Below are 10,824 nucleotides of genomic sequence, written 5' to 3' on the forward strand. Positions count from 1 at the left end.
GTTTCCCCTGCATCCTCTGTCACTCCTGAGTAAGGACTGTGTGAAAACAAATATTCCTCCTCTTCCTCTTCCTCCTCCTCCTCCTCTTCCTCCTCCTCCTCCTCCTCCTGCCAGAGAAGGTGGTCGGACACCAAAGAGGAGCGATGAGACTTATCCTCCTCTTGTTTCTTCTTCTTCTTGTTTGCTCCGGGTGTTTGGTCAGTCAGACAGAGAGCAGGCAGCCTCTGCTTACCGCTCAGCGCTGTGTCTGCGATGAGGCAACATGTTACTCTGCTGAGGTGCAGCTGAGGACTGAGAGAGAGAGAAAGAGAGAGAGAGAGAGAGAGAGCTGAGGGAGAGAGAGAATGTGTATGACTGGGAGGGAGGAAAAGAGAGCAAGAGGAGAGAGGGTGTGTACCAATGAGTGTGCTGTGGAGAGCTTGTGGGTAAGTGTGTGTGTGTGTGTGCGTGTGTGCGCTGCACCTATTACAGCAAGTGGAAATGTGTGAATGGTGATTTGTGAGATTAGCTAATGTGAAGAAACTGGTATATGACTCAAGACTCTCTCTCTCTCTCTCTCTCTCTCTCTCTCTCTCTGTGCATATGTGTGCGTTTGCAAATGTGCTTAAAAAAGAAAAGACAAAAAAATCTACATAAGAGAGAACCCAGAGTTAGAAGTTAAAGAGGAGTAGGAAGAAGTGTGTTCAAAAGCATGTGTGTGTGTGTGTTGGGATGTATGTGTTTGTGCAAAGCATAGGGAAAAATAGTGTGTTAGATGGGTTGTAACAGCTGTGCTAAACCAGGAAGAGCAGCAGAGCATGGGGGGGAAAAGAGAATAAAATGGCATCCAACAGTCGGCAATGAGATAAAAAGATGGGCAAGAAAAACACACACACACACACACACACACACACACACGAGGCGGAAGGACGGGAAGAAAGAGGAAGAAGAAACAAAGTCAGGAAGGAAAAACCTCAGGAGGCAGAGAGAGTGTGGGAGGAAGAGAGACTGGTGCTTCAAACGGATGGGGGGAAGGAGAAGAGGAAGGAGAGAGCTGGTAATGAGTGAAAGTTTGAGTGTGTGTGTGTGTGTGTGTGTGTGTGTGTGTGTGTGTGTGTGTGTGGTGGGAGTAAAATAAGATCTGATGAAACAAAATCCCAATATTCTTCTCCTCCTCCTTCCATTTCTCTATCTTTCCTCTTCTGACGCGACAGGCTCCGTCTCTTGCCAAGCCACATGTGATGCTCTGTGGCGCGTGAAATCAGCCATGCCACTTCAGTGTGTTATATCCACATAGTTTCCTTTTAGAGCGATAACCAGGCAGAGAGACAGGGACAATCTGTACGCAAAGGGCTGATAATGATAAAAAACTGTATCTTTCAAACCTGTAAGTTTGACATCTTTAGATCATATCAGCCTTTATCTTAACAAGCAGGCATGAGCAAAGCAACAAACATCACGCAACCTGCCCGTGGAAAAACTGGTAACTTGTAGAGACTGTGCAGCCACACATTGCTGCCTGTTGTTGTTTTCTTGCCTGTTGTTGTTTGTATTCTTTCTATTTTAATCTTCAATGTATTATATAACAGTTATTATGATTATGGACGCCAGGAAGACTAGCTGGTTGTCTAGACATCCACCCATGTAATGAATGACCAAATAAATAAAATGAGCCTTTTCTGTGAAGCTGTGCTCCAGACTAGTGGAGAAAAAATAAACTTAGAGGTATTTAGTGTATTTTATCATAATTAGTCTCTAAATTGACCCTTCACGTAAGCCCGCCCCCTTGGTTACTGTTGCTACGCCGGGCAAGCTTTCAATAGCCGTTTGTGGGAGGGGTTGGCGAAGGGTCAATTGTTGAATGAATGCCAAAATCTATTCAGCTCATTGCTGAGTTGAAGGGAGGGTTTGTGTTAATTTTCAAGAGATTCCCTGCAGCCGTGATTTCGTCCTCGAGAAAATGGTACGTCATGAAAATTCTTCCTCTGGGGACACTGAACGCCCACTGCAAAAAAGTGTAATGGCAGTCAAACTAATTGATGTTAAACGACTTCACACAAAACTGTCAACATCATGGTGGCCTTAGAAGGAAAGTCAGGAGATCACCACAGTAATGAGGGTTCATCCTCCAGGGATCATAGACGTCTGCATGAAATTTCACAGCAATCCATCATTTAAACCAATAACACGATCAACCAATACACTGGCCTATCGTCATGTGGACAGCCCACTTAAAGCACTTGTTTTTGACAAATTGCACACATGGTATATAAAGGTCTGAAATGGTACATTCATGGTCTGGAGGGAAGATAATTCAACAAGAACAACCCTTTGAAAATCCTGGAATGCAACAGTGAGACAAGTTGATTAGCAACATCATGTGTGAAGATGGATGAACACATGAATGGACTCACTCAGGAGCTTCTTATTAGTTTGTGGAGGATATTGAGGTTTGGTTATTTTCATCATCATCATCAGCCTGAACAAACAGAAGTCCAAAGCAGTCATGGCCGTGTCTGTGTCACTGGAGAGGCAAAAAAAAGAGAGAGAGAGAAAATGACGTTCAAAGAAAAGGGAACATTTTATAGCAACTTTCAGACGGTGTAGAGAGCGAGGAAATCAATCACTGTGGAGAAAGGGACATGATGATAAATGCACAGAAAATCACCAGCCAGTTGGCTAAAGTAATGACGGTAATGACAGTGATTATGATACGCACATCATTGTGTCCTGCTGCACATCAACCCTAAAGTAACCAACTAATTTTTCACCTACACATTTAGATAAGTCAGACAAAAGAGCAGGAGGAGCTCTGCAGAATACAAGTGTCAGAGTCTAAAAACATGTATTGTCCTTATTAATACACCCTGTGTGAAATATTCGGTTATCGTAACATCATAACTAACAATTTGTGTTAGTCACATTTCAAAATACAAAAAGAAAACAGTGCAGGTCAATAACAATGCTTAGCTAACGTGATTAAACTGATTCTTCCATTAATAAAATACTGTGCAAAATGTGATGTTATTAAAATTGAAATCTGACAGTTTCTGCAAAGCTCAATAAAATCAATTATGTTGCATGTAGCAATAGTAAAATTAACAAATCACTCGCTTCACTTCAGTGCTGAATTGTATTCCTGTATGCTAATAAATGCAGCTATGTTTCATGTCAACACAGTATATTATTAAGAATTGTATACAAACATAACATGCCCAGTATTTAGCATATATACAGTGTATATGTAAGGGACAATGCCTGACGAGGTGCCCAATTATCAGGAATTTATGAATGACACACAGTCCATTAATTATTAATGATATAGGCTAATTATTATGACCATGTTATGGAGTCAAGTCATATAAAATATATGGAAAATATAATGATGATATTATATAATAATTATTATTATTGTAGGTGTAGGTATAACGCTTTTTAACGGACACCCTGCAGCCAATCAGAATTAAGTATTCACCCAGACCATGGCATAATTTATTTGGGCATTTGGTTACAGATACTGTCCAGTATGTTATCATTTTGTGAACTTAGCTTACAATACATAACAATAACATAGCTACAAATTCAGTTTCTAACATATTACTGTTAGCATTTGGTATTATGAATACACAGCTATAGCTACTAATCATTGTGTGTAATTATACAGGACTAATAGTGTCACAGTGAATCATTCAGTATGATGTAACAAAGAGTAAAAGTTAAAGGTCCAGTGATGATTGTTCCTAATTTGACTTCAATGCAACGACAATACTGATACAGTTTCGACTTTAGTCTGACTTGATTAAGACCAGATATTCCAGTAGTTGACCAACACACGAGGGTCACGTTCACAGTGTCACTAACCTCCTGACTATAAAGCAGGACGCTTCTGTAGAAGCCTTCTGGAAGAGCAGTGAGCCCAAATATTTATTCTAGTGACATGAACGACGGCGGCGAGATAGAAAGGAGATGATTGATGCTGGGAGTCATGCATCATAATAGCCCAGACTCCCCTTGACAAGCTGATAGCTGCACGACATGACGTGTGATCTATGTACAGTAGAGCCATCCAGTGTTGCTCACTCTGCCTCTTGTAACTGGGAGTCCTGTTCTGTCCAGGTGGCTTTTTTGCACCCGTACAAATTGGTGTGAATCTATGTTTCGTTGCCGCATCAAATCTCCCTCCGGGTGCTAACGGAGACATTTGACAAAACACGTGATCATCTGCAACCTTTGGTGTCCACGTCTGTTTTATCCCTTGACTTTGTGTCTTACCATATTATTGCAACATATCATATGCTTCCTGCTTGGTTGCCTTGAATAAGCATGTGTAATGTAATCTAATTAAGTCTGCCTTGACACAACAAAGACAAGATTAATGAACTGAGCTGAGCTCCTTACACGCAAGCACACACAACCCCCATGACAGTTTAGCAGTCTTTAGCAAGTGTGTGTGTGTGTGTGTGTGTGTGTGTGAGAGAGAGTGCAACAGTGCAAGTGAGAAACAGCTTGAACTGTGAGTTATTTTCCTTCACTCAACTTTTCCTTCAGCTGCAATGAATGTTGTTGTTTTTAAGAACCCTTTAGTGGATGCTACTCAAATAAGGGGAATCCCACTCTGACAAACACACACACAAACTTTTTAACATCTGTGAAGTGTGGCTGTGGGGGAAAGGGGAGGATGAGGAGGGAGCCAAAATATTAAGACATATCCCCAAATATCAATAAACAACACACACACACACACACACACACACACACACACTGACAAAGACAACAACAAACAGAAAAAGACAGTGGCAGACAACATACACATGTTTTTGCCTCATACCACATCTCATTCATCATAAATGTGTATTGGTTTTGCTATAAATGGACTATTCTATATACGGCCTTATACTCCATCACATTAACCAACAGGTGTGGCTGTGGCTGACCACCTGCTACCCACTCCACATGCGCACACGCACACACACAGACACACACAGACACACACACACACACAGAGAGCTCTGATGGCGGTGACAGAATGAGAGCACGTTGAGGAAGAGTGGCCTCAACGCGCTAATTCTGCATCAACACCCTCCCACATGGAGAGAGAGGCGCAGTGTCAGGATGGAAGACGAGGAGGCAACGCAAGCAGATGGGCAGAGGACAACGGCTGCCTTCAAGTGCCGTCGGAAATCTTGAAACTGTGAGATGCACCATGTTGAAATGACCCCGTATACAACAGCAGATGAAACCGAGGTCTCTCACAACAAGTAGCTGAACTATCTTCATCTTTAGAGTTTGATTACTCACCTTGACAAAATGCATGATGGGGAAATAGTTAATACACACATGGCACACATGCTGATGAGTGTGTTGGTATTCTGCTGCCACATGTTTTTCTGTCAATGGGCTCTATGCGCAGCTCCACTACTTCCTGCATTTAAGGCAGCTCCTTTATTTCCTGTCTTACATTATTGGACAAACTGATTAATCCAGGTGTGTCTGACCATTGTGACAACTCAGACACACATGGATTAATCAGTTTGTCCAATAATGTAAGACAGGAAATAAAGAAGCTGCCTTAAGTTCAGGAAGTAGTGGAGCTGTGCATAGAGCCCATTGGTTGTTAACAGGATGTATTTTTGATGGTTATGGTCTATTGGTCATGGTCTATTCCTGGCTTAAAAACACTTAGCCTAATTACAGTGACGCATTGTGTTTATAGTTTGGGACCTCAATGAAAAAATGGGAGCCTGAGGTGAACATCGACAGTGACATCTGACCAGTATAAACACTTAGTGTCTAGGATAAAGGGCCTTTGTGTGTTTAGCTATATTACACATGCGCCTGTTTAGATACATGTTCCTAGTCGCTCTGTCTGTGTTTGCGAATTTTTTTTAAAGCTTGTCTCATGTAATCAAATGAGTAATTAGAATGCGTGATGCTGACAGGCCTGCTGAGACAAATCTGCAGCTTGTCGCTCTTGAAACAAAGAGCAACGGGGGTCCCGGAAGAGACAACTGGATCGGCACACTCACTTTGTGTTGAAGGTTTAAGTGCACTAATAACGGCAAAAACACACCGATATACACCCACCGACCGAGGCTGTCAGAGTTGGGCTTATATGAGTCTACCTACCTACACTGTCACTCATATGGGAAATAAACAGAGATGGAGATAAATCCTGGATTATGGAAACACTGAAGCACAGAGGCAGGTAAAGGTCAAAACACTATCTGATATTTTTAATCCTATAAAGTCTCTCAAGACAGTGAGGGCTAAAAATGATCTTGGGTAAAAAAAAAGAGAAAAAAAACAACTCGTGTGAATTGTTGATAAAAAATTGGATGAGATCGCAGATGTAGCCGAGCACAAACAATTCCAACTACAGTAGGGCTGCTGATGTGCTAAAAATAAAGCAGATTTCCCACCTTGATGAGAGGAAAGTGGGCTTCATCACCTAACTGGGTCTCTCTCAACTCGACGGTGATTAAAACACCCTGAGATGACCTAGATGAGTTGCAATCAAGGTGGGAAACTGGGAAAAGAGAGAAGGGGAGAGATGCCGCCCACACACAGAGAGCACGCCTGATTCCTCATTTAAGATGAACACTTTGGGATTCATTATGGACGGCGTGCAGTGTTTTTCTCAATCAAACATAGTGATTTGAATCACGCTGTGCACTTTGCCCGCTTTGTATTTGATTCCTTGACCAAAATGCTTTATTTGGGAGATACACAAACTATTGGAGAATTGACAAAATGCTAAACTAATCAGGCTTTTAATTACGTTTGATCGCTGTTGTTTGGGGGGTTCTTAAGAAGCTAGTTCTAATGCTGCTTGCCTCTGGTTGCTGCAGGAGAAAATCTGGAGAAGTGAAGAGACCCTGGATAAATCTTGGAAGCACACACCGTCACTAAATACTAGAAGGCACTGTAACTGTAAATAAAACCGCAGATCCACTAAACTATCCTCTTGCCATAAAGGAAAATATCAGCAATATAATATATGCTTATGATGATATCTTCTGTCATATAATGGATCAGATTAACCACCTGCAGTACATATCACATTATTATCTTAACATTTAACGTGCTGGTTTAAAGGGATAGTTCAACATTTTGAATTGCCATAATCCCTATAGTCATAGCAGTAGGTTCGTTACCTTTAATTGTCGGTGCAAGCTATTTTTAGAACAGCGGAGCAGAGCCCGAGCTGCTCAGAGCTACGCTACGGAGGCTGATGGGATTTCTTGGTTTCCCTCATCAAACTCATCAAATACACAATGCAACAACTCCAAAAGCTCTGGTGGACAAGTTGTGACCTGCACATTCACCACGCTATGAGATAATAACGGAACGTTACGATACGGAGTTGTTTTAGAGGTAAATTCATGCAAAACCGAAATGCGTGTTCCCGTCGGGGGCAGTTTTTCAGCAAGCAGTCTCTGCACTTGCCTTGAAAACAACTCCGTCTCGTAACGTTCCGTTATTCCACAACTTGTCCACGAAAGGGGTTTGGAGTTGTTGGATTGTGTATTTCATGAGTTTGATGAGGGAAACCAAGAAATCCCTTTAGCCTCCGGAGTGTAGCTCTGAGCAGCTCATGGCTCTGCTCCGCCATCCTAAAAATAGCTTGCACCGACAATAAAAGTAAAACTTCAACTTCTTCTTCTTCTTCTTCTTCTTCTTCTTCTTCTTCTTCTTCGAACATTTTTGAATTCTGCTCTCATGGGAACAACTGCAGCCAATGTGAGAGTGGAATTTTTAAACATCATATTTTCTCTTATGAAGCAAAACACGTACCATTAAAAACAAATCACCAACATTTCCATGCTGTCAAGATGCAATTTATGTTTTATCAGATTTTTGTTTAGATAACTGAATTTCTGACATTTTGACCATTTCATCACAACAGCTGCCCGGGCACTGACTCCCTGAGTGGATAAATGAAGCTACACAGCAGGTCTCACTACCAGCCAATTAGCTCAGCGAGTTAGTAGCTGGTTCTTGGTGTCAGAGATTGTGAGTTCGAGACCCAGCAAGGGTGATGATGATGATGATGACAGATCAAAATGTCAGATGTCCTCAACATGAAACACAAGACAGTTGTACTGATGGTGGCATCACAGCAAGCCTTTAAAGGGACAACGAGGAGTTTTGGAAAAGCGAAGCGTTTTCACACTACATTTATGAGCCTCCGCGCGCACCGTAAAATTCTTTTGACCGGCGCAAGACAGACTCATATTTTCATTCATCAATAATTAAAGTCAGAGGTTCAAAGAGGTTCACATACCGTCGTAGTTCCGACCATAAACGGCGATTCAGCTGCGTTATTCTCATGACTCGTTGCGAAACCGAAATTAAAAAACGCTGGTCGGCTCGACCAGCATCTCCGCCACCACTAATAATAACAAAATAACGATAGAGACAGAACAATATATTTATCGAAAATGGGCCCATTAACAAGTGTGGGTAGCGGAGATTCATCCACATTAACGTGGGACTTTTTTTATAACCGAATAGAAACTCCTCGTTGTCCCTTTAAAAATCCAAATAGCTTGGACTGGACAATGTGCGAAGGCTCCTAACATCTTAGACTCATAGTAGATGTTTGATACATATCAGAATTTTACCTCAAAAACTGATTTTTCTCTTTACTGTGGTTTCAAATCTGCCTACACGACAGTGAATGGCTTACTCAATTTGTGAAGCGACTATTGAACTGCAACTTGTCAATTAGCTCAGTGCGATAGACAATGGTCTTTAGTTCCAGAGGTTGTGGGTTCAATCCTCAACTGGTGCAAATTGAACATTATAAGGTCAACTGTTCTGTCTTCCTATTCTCCTGTTTGTTGCTCAGAATTTGCCTAAATTTGCCAAAATTAGCCCGGACCCGACCCATTGCTGAGCAGCAGCTATAATTTTCAGTTATTTTTTGCTGTCATGCTTATGGCAAAAGTGAAAGAGAATCAGGAAGGTTAGTGAGGGAAGGAGAGAGAGAGAGAGAGAGAGAGCAGCACAAAGGCACAGAGGCCCACAGGTTGGACAAATGGTAAACCGTTTAAGGACACAAATTGATGCATAAAAATTCATCAGAATGTAGGAAATTAAGTTTTTGACCATGACAATATCAAGGTGTCAAGGACTCCCCTCCCATGTAAAAATGAAACCTAAGCGCATGATTATACTAGCTCTGAATACCTTTACAGCTTGTGTACTGTAAAGTTAGCAAGCCATGTCAAAGGCCAAAAACATAACACATGGACATAACCTGAAAAATTGGTTTTGACATTCTTGTCAAAATTCGCTATATCCTCGTTCAAACAGCCAGGTAATTAAATTTCAAGTACTGAGTGCACCGTGGTTAGAGAGGAAAAATCTAACCTCCCTTTAATCTCCTGACTCTCCATCCTCCATGTGAGAATCTAACCAAGTGTGGATGCAGCTAATCACTGCCTTCTGAAAGACTTGTCCGTTCAGCCGTGCATGAAGCTTTTCCAATCAAAGCTGTTTTAATTCAGCACTGGCTGAGGAACAACTGCTGGCCCGGTTGATCAAGTTGTACAGTGCCAGAGACACCAAAGCAGGCAATCTGTCTGTTGGACGGACTCTTCTCCAGCTCAGTTCCAGTGGATAGCTTTCTGTTTGTGTGCTGTTAGAATACAGCACCTTTAAAGTTGAAGATGCAGGTTCAGTATGTTCGCCCGTATCGCAAAGATAAGCTCCTCTGCTTGTCTCTGTTGTTAACTATTTTTTATTGAAGTTTGTCACTTTTAGAGCAGTCAGACTCCTCTGAGAAATCTTCTTATCTTTCTCTTGTCAACCTTGTCTATCCTGTACGACGCTATAATACATAGGCTAGTGTATGTCTCAGAGGTGTTGAACGGTTTACTGTTGTGCAATTCAAATGCTCTTTTTGGCTCCTTTCACCTCCTTCAGCCAAAGCTTTGCATCGTATCTGTTCAAGATTCCTCTGTAATTTAGCTTTATGGCTGCTTAGAGGTCATACCTGTGAAGTTAAGAATAATGGATAAGGGTCGTCATGAAGATGCCTGGGGGGGAGCTTCAGAGTCGGCTAGACTGATTCTGTCCTATCACGAAATGCACCACTGCCAGCACAGATAGTACACCTAATCCTGATCCAAACCACAGGCATAAAAAAACAACTGACGGCCACTGAAGGCCCCGTGTGACTGAATGTGAAGCTTGTGGACAAAGTCTGGCAATGTGGGGTTAACACCTCTATATTTGGTTTAGGGGTTTAAGCGTACTGAAGAGATCAGGGAGCTCAGCAATGTGAATCAGCCTTGTATATGAGAGTTTCTTTTGATTTAACAGAGAGTACAGTACATGTGCACCACCTAGTGTTGATGGGTGGAAACATGTTGACTGAGAAGACCACCAGAGCCACATGGGGAGCTGAATCATAGAGGGGGGGGGGGGCTCAGCGTAATTCCAAACAGGTTGCTTTCAAGTGAATAGACTGCACCAATCAATATTTGTATGTAAACAATAGTTGGATGTGTTGCTCATAGGGATGAACCAATAATCAGCAGTTTCCCTCAGCGTTGTAGTCTGTTTTTAGCCATCTTGTTTTTGTTTTATGGCCCATACCTTCACTTTTTGATCCGGGCTCACTGCTCCCACTGTCGTTGCTTCAGGCACCTGTTTTCAACAACAAAACAAAACAACATTAGCCTATAATACCACCATACTCTCCCTGCCCACCACCAAACAAAGTTAGCACCTAGCTAGTGAACATACAGCTAAAGGTTGGTAGAGAGACCAAAGCAGGGACAAAAGGAGATTGAACATTGGACATGCATCTGCAAAGTGGCTATAAATTGTAAATGA

The sequence above is a fragment of the Trachurus trachurus genome (genome assembly GCF_905171665.1).
Source record: "Trachurus trachurus genome assembly, chromosome: 11".
In the NCBI taxonomy this organism is placed as follows: Eukaryota; Metazoa; Chordata; class Actinopteri; order Carangiformes; family Carangidae; genus Trachurus; species Trachurus trachurus.